The sequence below is a fragment of the Nothoprocta perdicaria genome, unplaced genomic scaffold (genome assembly GCF_003342845.1).
Source record: "Nothoprocta perdicaria isolate Ctin4 unplaced genomic scaffold, notPer1 scaffold_534, whole genome shotgun sequence".
NCBI lineage: Eukaryota > Metazoa > Chordata > Aves > Tinamiformes > Tinamidae > Nothoprocta > Nothoprocta perdicaria.
This window is the reverse complement of record NW_020455793.1, coordinates 72,462-80,865: the sequence shown is the minus strand read 5'-3', so window position 1 is coordinate 80,865 and position 8,404 is coordinate 72,462. Positions and strand designations below refer to the sequence as shown.

The 8,404-nt window shown below is 38.0% G+C and overlaps 1 long non-coding RNA gene across 1 annotated transcript; it reads right to left on the bottom strand.

Moving 5' to 3' along the window:
- Positions 1-4,767: 4,767 nt before the first annotated feature.
- Positions 4,768-8,402, bottom strand: LOC112955047. The gene is made up of 3 exons (XR_003250830.1): positions 8,283-8,402; positions 6,839-6,913; positions 4,768-4,789 (listed from the first exon to the last, which is right to left on the bottom strand). It is a non-coding gene; the product is annotated as an uncharacterized LOC112955047 (long non-coding RNA).
- Between the last annotated feature and the right edge of the window lie 2 nt (positions 8,403-8,404).

The following is an 8,404-nucleotide window of genomic DNA, read 5'->3' as shown; positions in this document are numbered from 1 at the left end:
GTGAGTCAATACCAAGTCAGAATGTGAGGAATATTTTTGTGTCAAGAAACTAATACGAGAACTTTGGCATTATTTTATATGCAAAATAAAGTTTTGTTATTAAAATAAGTAAAAGTTTTGTGAATTTTCCTCAGAGAGACATCCTTGATGTTATCCAGAAACCACTTACTCAAACCACATCTTTCTACAACAAAAGCAAATGTTTTGGCCTTGCTGAAAGGCGAAAGCTAAAAAAAGTTATAGATGCCTTAGCTGTGTCTTGGTCCTTGTGTGTTTCTGGGAGCATCTTCCTTCTCTCCTTGTACATTATGTGCTCCATTCATTCCCTGAAGTATCCTAACGCCTCTCTGCTGGGCTCACTCCAATTTGTTAACATGTCCCTGGAATTGGGATGACCTAAACTGGATATAGCACTCCACATGTGGCCTCATCAGTGCCAAGCACAGGGAAACACCACCTTCTGTCTTCTGGCTATGCTTTTGTAAGTACAGACCAGTGTGTGGTCTGTCTTCCTTGTCACGACAGGCCAATACTCAGCTCAGTCTCTATCAGGAACACCAGACCCATTTTTTCCGCCCAGCCCGTCCCTGCCTGCTCACCCCAGTAAGTGCCTAGCCTGTATTAATGACAGGAATTGGTCCTCCCCAGGCACAGAACTTTGCATTTGTCGGTGTTGGATTGCACAAGGTCTTTTAACTCATCCCTCCAGCTTCGCAGGGTCTGTCTTAAAGGCAATCCTATCCTCTAGATGTCAACTTTTCCCCCAATTTCTTGTCATCTGTAAACTTGCTGAGTTAGTGTGTACAAGCTGAATTGGTGCTAGTAATGGATTCTTCCTCAAATGCCTACTATATGTATGCAGCACGCTGTTTCCACTCTCCAAATTACTGTTGCAATTCTGTTCTGTGTTGCCATCCTGCTAGACGTATTACTACTTATCCATCCTTGTGCAATGCAGTTAAACTGACTGAAGCTGAGGCACAATCCAAAGGCAAGGTAAGATGATAAAATCAAGAGATTAACACCTGGTTGAGTATAATGATCATTGAGTAATATTTTTAAAGCCTGCAAGGTGCATTTGCAGAGGAGAGTCCACCTCCTTGCATCAAAATACACCCTTGCTCCCCAGGCATCTAGGGCTCATTAGTGCCACTGCCATTTTACAAAACGCAATCTGTGAACTTTCAAAAAGTGCCTCTGGATATAAATGTCCTCTCTCCAAATTCATGTAGGTTACCAAATTTCTCTTACTGCTTGCTTGCTTTGAAACGGTCATTTCTGACACTCATATTTAAGAGTAGCAAATCAGAACACAAAATAAGCATTTCATATTTAAGGCTGCATTTTTAACTGCAGTTTAAGATCGTTAAATCTTCCCCAGGAGCTGCAATGTAATGGATTTGTTGTGATGGTTTTTAACATATGGAAGATCAAGATCAAATTCTTAAAATATTCTGGAAATCTGTTATAGCTTCACCAGTGACTGTGGTTAAATATAATACCTAAGTAACTTGCTCTACTAAAAATCAGGGCCTTCTTTTTATCAAGTAATGTGGAAGACATATGCTAAATTAGTTGAAAGCTCTTGTAGCCGTAAGAGTTTCAATTCTGCAATTCTGAATGGCCTAATTAAGTTGATGTAGCCTCTTTGTGCATTTTCCTCACACAGAATTCTTTCTCTGATACTGATTAGATCATGCAGATTCCAGAAGATTAATCATTTGAAGAAGCCACACACAATAAAAATGGAGGAGTTGAATAGTCACATTGTTATTTCCCCTGCAAAGATGAGTCTCATGTGGACAGGGTCAGGCTGTGATGGGCAAACAGGAGTAAGAAATAAAAACTTCAAATTCTTTCATATAATTATTCTCTTCTTAACATCATAGCACAGGCATAGCATAGGTCTAGTTTAAGATTGCTTTGCAGCTATTCCAAGCATCCTTTCACCAGAATGCATATTCCATGTCAGATTAAAAAAGTTTGTCTTATGCATGAGTGGTATACAAAGCAGGGTCAAGTTAAGTATGGAGCAAAGCTGAAACTTTCTTTTTGATTGGACGAACAGCAGCTGGAATGTGTGCTCAGCTCTTTAGTAGACTTTCAGCAATGACTTTTTGCTGCTTTCCTCCTATTCCACTAAAATGATTCTGCCCAAGTAAACTGACATGGACCACATGCAATTCCATCTGTCCATTTTAGCCTAACATTTTCTCCTACTGTTACAGAAAGCATGAAGTTTGGGAATGTTGTAATTTAATGTACAATAATCTATCATGAAAATAATATTGTGAAAAATAACTGTGCTTCCACCCTGATAAACCAAAACTGGCCATGGAAGTGCATGAAAATGGATCCTGTATTGCTGTGTTTCATTCCATTGCCATTGTATTCCATTGCCATCTCCAGCTTGCCCCATTTTTACCTCATCTTTGTGTTGCTTTGTGTTTGTCATCTTTGTTCTTGATCTACTTTATTTTTCTAAATGGTTGGCAAGTTTGCTTTGTGCATGATTCCTCTGTAAAAAATAATATTATTTGTGCAGCAAGTAGGTGTTCTTTCATAATTTGACAGGCACTGATGACTGGAAACAATGTTGATTATCGGGATCAGCTGCATTCATAGAGCTGCTTGTTGTAACAACCACTGCCACTGGCATGGAAAAAAAGAGTAACACGAGTCATTTTGTGCCCTTACATTGTTTCACTGCACTGAATGTTGGCCAAGACTTTCCAAGATTGCTTGTGATTCTAAGTGCCCATTTTCTGAGATGCTTTAGACTTTGACACTCAGAAATGAAGACATCATGTGCCATTTGGACAGACAGGAGAAAGCTTTTCTTTTTGCGCGTGCCCTAAGCTTCCTGAAAGTCACAACTGAATGCATCTTTAATCATATGCCAGGAATATGGATCAAGCATGCGCTGCATATAGACTGCAATGCCATGTTTATTGGCCTTTTTAATAAAGGCCAAAATATTGGCCTTTTTAATCACTTTCTACCACAGTGATGTCAGCTGAAAGATTATCACCTACTGCTGCTCATTGCTTGCATTTAAAATTAGGTAGGTGGCTCCTCTGGTCTTTATTTTTCCTAAAAAGTCTTCGGAGTCATTTTTAGGAGGATTTCACACAGTGATGGTGGTGAGTGATAGCGTTTAGTAAAGAGCATTATCCTTCCAGTAGGTAAAGAACAAAGAGGAATCAGTCCTTCAGGAGGTCACAGCCTCCTTCATTAATTCCTAATTAATTAGCTCCTTTCTTAATAGTCCACTGCTGGGATATTCATGCCATGTACGTGTCCAGTGCTCTAACACTCTAACCTACCTCATGCTGACTCTTGGACTCTTTGCCAGTGGCTGGCACTTAAACTTCCATGCAGAAGCATGCATACAGAACAGAGAGCCCAGGAAAACAGTTAGAAATGGAGTTCAATAGAAGACACGGCATGTGTGTGCTCTGGGAATATTCAGATATACACAGGGTATGTTCAGCATCTATTCTAAATTTAGCACCTTCATGCTGTATTTTCAGTCAAGGAGACATGTATCATGCACTTAACATGTGATGATTACTATACAGCTAAGAATAATTATCTGACTAGGATGCTCTTTTGAATGCACTGGACAGCATCTGACTCAATTTATTGCAAAACTGTTCAGAAAATCTTTTCATTTATCTGCATGTTAAATGTCAAAGTTTCCCCTTTCTCTGCATGGGCCTGGATCTTGTAAAAACATAAGCACCTGAACTTTACTATTGTGACTGAAGGGTATAAGGAGCTATTCATCTATGTTTGCGTGAAAGTCATGAGACTTTCACTAGTTAATATTGATACACTGCTAACAAGGATACTTTGGAAAGTGAATGTTTGAATGTTTTAAGAGCAGTACAAATCATCACTGGAAAACCCATCTGACCACTGGTGGTTTAAGTATTTTATGACACTTATCCAGCACTGTTTAACTGTGCATTTCAGTCTTGAAAGGATGAGTTTCACAACTCACAGTTTTAAAAAGAAATACTGAAAGGGAATATGTCAGCCAAAGATGCAATTGGGCTTTGGTAACATTCAGGAACTGAGTCTTATTCTTACGATACCCAGCCTGGATTTTTTTACTGTTATCCACTAGACAACTTCTGTTCGAAAGGTTGAAGAAGACAAAAGAGTAGAAAGTAGAAACATTGGGTAACACCACCTGCGAAAGCTTAAATTCTGTAGATATTCAACTCTAAGCAACTAGTTGCAGAACCTTTCAAAATAGGGCAACACTGGACTATCTTTCCTTAAAAGAACCTGGTGTCTGCAGACTGCTCAATTTGACAGCAATACATAGTGCTGTATCCACATGCCAAACATCTCTCAACCACTACACCACCAGTTGGACGTGATGTGACAAGTTGCTCTCAACATATGGAAAACAGAACTTATACTAGTTCCAATTGGTTAGGGGAGATTTTATCCAAATCTGGATTTTCACTTACAACATGAATGCAGAGTGTCTGTTGCCCCTATGGATTATTTAATGAGCTAGCACAACACTCATAAATTAAGTGTTCTTCACTGGACATATCCTCTAGGCTCAGCCTAGCAGATATTCTGAGTCTAAAATGCTGCTACTGTATGCAGGGAACAACTCCAACATAAAAGCTTACCACTTTGAACATTGAAGATAGAAGACTCAGGTTCAATTTGCCTTTCTGTCTTAGAGGATCCAAACACATGTTTTCTGTCAAGTCAGACTTGTGCTGACTGAGGAGTCATTCTTCTTGTTGAAGTTACATTTGTTCTGTAGAAAGGAACATTTGTTCGTTTCTGTTAAAATTTATTCCATTCTGTTAAAAATTTCATTTGCTAGCAGAAGAACATAAAGGGGAGCACTGCTCACATCATATCCCATCTGTTTGACTATGCTAATCATAATGGCTAAATCTCTTTGGTTTTTGTGTAGCCTAGCTTTTTAAACTAATTCTGCTAACAAGTAGCTTAAGCAAAGAGCAAGACAGCATATACTTTTATGCTGACGTATTCACATATATAATATCATTCTGTTCCCACAGGTACATCCTTTTTTTCTCTCTCAAGTGAACCAACTTCTGCCAGGTTTAGTTGATTATGTTGTTCCTGATGATTGACTTGTCTTGTCACTGAGTGCTGATCCTGATGGTATATGTTTCCTTTGTTCCACTTGCTTCTGAACACTTGGAAAAACTTGAAGTTTAAACATTATTTTAGAATATTTATGTAGGCAGGAATATGTGCTTCTACTTGTGCATAACATGTTCTTCTATTTCTATCATCTCATGCTGAATTCTACCACATCTAGTACAAGGGATGAAATAAGAAATCTATTTTTTATGCAACTTTTACATCCCATACCTAAATGATGCAAAGATACAAGAAAGAGGATAGGCCTCTCCTTACATTTCTGACCTGGTCTGAATACTAGGGAACAGCACTGTATTTTGGTTATAACACAGAAAAGAAATAATACTAATAATGGCACATAAGACACCATTGATAAAAAAACTCTATACAAGCATGATTAATCTTAAATCTACAAAGGGAGAAAAACAATGTACAGATCAAATGAACTGAGCAAATTTAAGCTCACATAAATAACAGAGCAGTTATAAAATTCAGTACTTAATCTTATTCATAATTTCTTCCTTAGATTAATTCTTCTAATTCTCTTCTATGCTGGTTTCACTTGCCTCACATACAAAAGGGAAAGTTATAAAATAATTTATGAAGCACAATCTTCTAACTGTGCTTCATAAAATTATATTCTATTTTGACATATATTGAAAGATTTCTCAGAAGGAAAAAATCTCAGAATTGGTTCTTCTCTGCCCAAGCAGTGACATGCACAGTGAAGCTTCTGGAATTTTGATACGGTAAAAGTACTCTGATCAGATCAAGGTCCACAGCTCTGTTTCTCAACTATTTGCATTCTTCTCCTCCTGTTTGTTGTCAGCCATCATCTAAGCAAACTAATACAGATCATGTAACTGAAGGCAAAAGTCTGAAGGTCAGTTAGGTACGTCGTTGCCAAACCAAGATTATTTTTGATAATTTTCTTTTAATAACCTCAGTTCAGATTCTGCAAAGGACACCTGCAAGTTACATAAGCCACCAGTAGCAGGTCAAACAATCTAAACAAGGGCAAGCCTTTCTCACTTTCTTTTAGTGGCAAGATCAACTATGCAAACAATTCTACAGCATATTTTCAAGTTATGAGTTATGTCATCCTTCCAAGCAATACTGCACTACATATAGAAACAAAAAGCCTTATGCATATCACATCATTTTCCTCTTCATCAGAAATAGCTTATGATCCAAACAGCGTTTCGCATGTAGCTTTACTCCATAAACGGTAGCTTTTATGCTTCTGATCTATGCAGTTGCCAGACACAGATCAAGTACCTGGCAGATACTATGTCATCCTAGCTCATTATTTACTTTTCAGCAACAACAACAAGAAGTTAGAACACTGTTAGAAAACTGTTAGAATAGATACAACTATTCTTGGGAATAGCTAGGAAAAGCTGCAATAATAATTAAAAATATAGCAGACTTTTTGAGAAGGATAAAGTCTGGCAGACTAGTAGAGTATTTATAATGTCCAGAATTCAGTACCATTTTAGCCAGAACTAATAATTTTCCCTTATGTTGCTAGTATTTCCCTTTTCACAACTGAACATACAATCAAAGACCAATAGGTAATTGTGCTGAAATTTTTCTGTATAATCTACAGTCTAAGAACTGAAAACACATAACTTCAAACGTCAAAGGTAGTAGGATGCAAACAGAAGCTAAATTCTTTTCTCAAAATTACCTGTGGTTTTGTCAAAATTGGCTGTGGTTTTTCTCAAAATTGCCTGTGGTTTTGTCAAAGTAACAGCAAATGTTTCTAGAATTTAAAAGAAGAAATACCAACATTTTGAGATTTTATGTAGCTTATTACAGGATGTTTAAGGGAAAGGCAAATGCAGGAAAAGGGAAGAATCAAAGTGGATTGAGCTTGAGAAACAAGCATGGGAAAATACATGGAAACGGAAAAGAAGCCAGCTGCTAAAAACAAGTTGCTGATGATATTCTTATCTGACTACACTCCGTGTATATCTGAACATGTCCAAGGTACATACCTGCCCTGTCTTCTATTGAACTCCATTTCTAACTGTTTTCCTGGACTCTCTGTTCTGTATGCATGCTTCTGCATGGAAATTTAAGTGCTAGCCACTGACAAAGGGTCCTAGAGCCAGTATGAGGTAGGTAAGAGTGCTAGAGAGCTAGACATGAATGCCCCAGCATCGGGCTAACCAGCATTAAGAAAGAAGCCTTCTCTAACTCCTTTACCTGTTGACACAACTCCTTAACCAAAGAATGGCAGGAGATGTGACTGTCAGCCCAGGATTTACAGAGGCCCCAAGCACTGCCTGAAGCCCAAGACCTGTGGAGCTGTCAGTGTTGGTCTGCACTGAAGCCTCTGATGCAGCTGATGCAGTTACTCCCGCATCCACTGGTGACCATGCTCTGCAACATCATGACCATTTTAAAAAACAATCCTCTCTGGCACCCTTCTGCATATACTGCTGCACATGCTGCTGCGTCTGTTTGCTGTCTGTTAGCTGCGCAGCAAAAAATAGTTTTGTTAACTTCAGAGGGACTTTAGGAACATCATGAAGTGAATAAGTATTCTGATTCTTTATAAAAATTATAAAGATTTAACTTTACAGTTTCCCCAGAATAGAAATTTATAATCTTAACATTTATCAAAGTAAATAAAAATCACATTGAAAGAAGACAGCAAATAATTCGATTTTTAGTACACTTCCAAGATCTGCTCTTGGAAGTAGAAAATTTTGACAATACACAGAAAGAGATTATGGATTCTAACACTGCTCTGCCAGGATCCCAAAGCTTCCTACAGAACAGAACTGTGGAGTACAGAAATCCACTTGGGACCTTTGCTATCTCAGCCACTTGGCTGCAGACCTGACTGTTTTGGGGACTCTGAGAACTTCAGCTAGGATTTTTCTTGTGGTCAGTTTCCAGGTTGAAGGATTGTTACCTGTTTAAAAAGCCTGAAAGTACAAGCCAGCAAGTTTCTTTCTTCCTCTTTCCTCCAGGGTTGTGAACTTTTAGCTTACTTTCTTTTCTGAAAGGATTAGAGTTTGCCTCAAAGATGTTTTACAGAAACATCTAACTAAACATACTATTTTTTTCCCCACAGAACCATTCAGTCATAAAAGATACAGACATTAGGCAACAAAACATACCTGTTCAGAGTTCAGAGTTCAGAACACTACAGAATCCTTACTGAGTTGTTCATTTGACAGACTTGTTAATAACAATTATTAAAATAAAGCTTAAAGATAGCACACTAAAAGTAGAAAAAAAA